Raw genomic sequence first — 3,434 nt, forward strand, 5'->3', positions numbered from 1 at the left:
CCTTTGTTAATTTATGCAATAAATACCAATTCCTCTTATAAATGTTTATTTTCTGAGAGTGGCACATGCGCAGTTTACATACCAAAATGCAAATTCATAATGAATAATTTTTGAAAAAATTGTAATAATTTTAATTAATTTAATTGTAATATACTTTTTTATGTAAGCCTCACTGCTTACCCCTAGGAGGGGTATTACAATCACCATGTCTGTCGGTGTGTCTGTCTGTGCGGGCTGCGAACGCGTTCGCATTTTCGGAGCAAAGTATAATCGCTCCGTACGCAGTTTCTTGTAATCACTGCGTTCGCAGTTTCTTGAAATTAGGGAAAAGGTTTTTCCAAAAGTGCCCTCTTTTGTCATTGGGTGTATTATATTTTTCTGTAGCGAATTGGGAGTGTACGTGAATAATCTTCGACGTTTGGGACGGACCGAGTGCTGAGGGATACGGGAAACGTCTCAACGTCCAAATGGTAGGGTTTCCACCAAATGTTCACGGTATACGTCTTTTTATCAATTTGCGATAGTATCGGCCGGGAATTAAACCCGAGCCCTCCTGCATGACAGGCGAGTGCACTACCACAGAATCACCGATACATGTTACGCTTCATTGAAAATTATAAACTCAGCTTAGCGGAAGAGTACATTAATAGTTTTTAAAGTCTAAATTTTTAACGTATGAAATTTTAAAGGTCAAATCTTGTTTTAGCGCAGTCAGCAGAGATAAGATTGTTAAAGGGTAGAACCCGTGGGTGGTCCACTTAGTAAGTTTTTTGTAATTTATTTACGGGTTTTCTTATCGACTTAGATATATTTGTATTAACGTGGAGGCGTTGGTTTAACGTTTATTGATATACGAGCTGTCGTTTATTCAAGTGGCGCTCTGTGCTTTGTTTATTGGTTAGGTTTTTGCTTATTTTTAATACATTTGTTGTGGATATTTGGATATCTACGATTGCGAATGCAGTCATTGATTTCCTGGGTGTGCGAGTCATTATATGATATTGTAAATTGGACGGCATTGGTCTTTTTTACGTGGTTTGTGTCACAATGTCAGGAAGTCTACGAGTCGTCCACTACCAGAGGTCAAATATAGCTATTCTACGGTATCTTCATCAAGGGCGAGTGTTGAAATAACATGAGCGTTAAAGATGCGGCAAGTATTTCGCAAGCGATAAAAATACAAATACCCTCTGTAGATATTTATTTCATTAAAATTTGCTTCGTATTATATTTAACTGATAAACTGTAAATAGGGGTAAATTCAATTGCGCATTGTTTTAGTACTTCTAAACCACTGTTGTAATAACTTAATTTATAATATTCTGAATAAATTAAACTCGGTTGATTCGTCTTAATTATTTTAATTATAATTAAAATTTTATACTGGGCGGGATTGAACCGGGATTACATTTTTAGTAAATAACTTTGAATTGCGGAGATATCTTTAAGGATCATCTCGAGAAATTATTACCACTAGGGAAGATTCTTCCAAGGAGAGGTATATTTTGGCTTGCCAACTTGTTTCCTTTTACTATTCGTATCATATAGTGTCCAATGTGGAGTGCCTCAGGGCTCTTCGTAGGTCCACTTCTATTTCATTTATATTTTCGACGTATCTCCTCTAATAAAGCAATCTAAGGTCTTTCAATTAGCTGACGACCATTAACTGGCGAATATTATAAAACAGGCTTCTGATTGCATTGCTTAAAAAATTATCTTATGAACATAAATAAATGGTGTACCGAAAAAACATCCCGACAAACGAAAACAATATCTTAGTGGTCTCGTATACCTTCAAAACAAACCTAACTTTTATCTTTATAGTTTAAATGACATCATGTTAATAAGATAACTAAATGTTTACTGTCCAAAAGTACACCTAGATATTAAACTGCTGTTAACAAACCATATTAAACAATCAGAATTAAATCAATTAGGCTGAGCGTCCTATCGAATTTCAAAACAATTAAATTTATCGCAAAGTTTTCTCACACTGTACAAAAGTTTCGTAGTGGTATGGTTCTTTAATTTGTCAAAGTAGTTGTCAGTCTGTTTTGTCAATTTTAGAATATGTGAAAAATAAATTAATTTATTTTTATAAGATTTTAAGCATAAATGAGGAAGTCCTTAGAATTTTAAAACTTATTACAATTTTTTTTCAAGTAAAAACAGATAGTTTCTTAATCGTATACTTACCAAAAAACTGTTCGGCATAATTGGCACTTCTATTGAAAATAAAAACATTTTGACGAGACTAATAGCGTAGTCAAAATAAAATAAATTTCCAGTGAACCCGGAAAAAAATGGGTACAGGCAACTCTAAATGGTCTCCTTAACATGTAAAAAAATTATACAACTTTATGCAAAGGGGAAAATGTTTTTTTACGTTCTTGCGTGAACGATACTACATAGGCCTATAGTTCATTTGGCAAAGTTGTTCAGACCATAATTGTCTATCGTGTCATATCTCATTTGTTAACATAGCATGAGCGCCACCTGGTGGGCATAGACTGAACATGTGTAACAACCACATTCTACCCTTTTTTTAGTTTTTTTTTGACATTCTTGCGTGAACGATACTATATTGGCCAATACCCCGTATAGCAAAATTGTTCAGAAACACATTTGCTATCGTTTGATATATCATTGGTTAAAATAGCGTAAGCGCCTCCTGGTGGGAAAAGATGGAGGCAAGGTCCATTTTCTTTTTAATAATAATAGCGCTTTAGGAACAGCTTTTTACGGCTATGGTGAATAAATAAACTATTGCACTTTTTTCGAAACAGCTGATGACATAGGCTATTTTTTAGTTCGCGTTTGGGGTCAAATTTCAAAAAATGAACTTTGGTTTCTTAAAAAAATTCCCCGGACAACAAGAACCAGTATCGAGTCAGTGACCCAGCTCTTTTTATTAAAAAGCCAATTTAAAAGCGATTATTTATTTTCCAACCCCATAATTCGGGTTCCAAACTTTCCCCTAGCAATTCTTGGGTTTGGTAGTATACCCTTTCGATATGATTTTTTGCAGCTTGCAACGTGGGAGGAAGCGAGGCTAAGAACTTTTCAAAAGTTGCTTCAAAGCGAAGTTGTTTTACATAAGAAATCTATGTTCGTGAAAAGTTTTGGTTTTAGCATTTGCACCGTAAAGTTTTAAAATAATTTCCTCTCCAGTTTTCATAAGCTCTTGACGATCTGAGTTTCTTATGTTGAAGAATTTGGCATTTTGAATTAAACTCGGAATATCCACGAAAAGTTTATGGAGTTTATTCTTTCCTTTCTTATAAAAAGAAGACGTAGTATCGCAACCCGAAAAGGCATTGATAAAAGGCAAAATTTCAGCTCTGTCTTTTAGTTTCTCCTTCAAACAGTGGATAGCTGTAATTTTGTCAGGTTTGGAATTTTTTCCAGGTCTTATCATAAAAAAATCCTTTTTT

Source organism: Leiobunum rupestre, chromosome 7 (assembly GCF_980474605.1).
Source record: "Leiobunum rupestre chromosome 7, qqLeiRupe1.1.hap1, whole genome shotgun sequence".
Taxonomy (NCBI): Eukaryota; Metazoa; Arthropoda; class Arachnida; order Opiliones; family Sclerosomatidae; genus Leiobunum; species Leiobunum rupestre.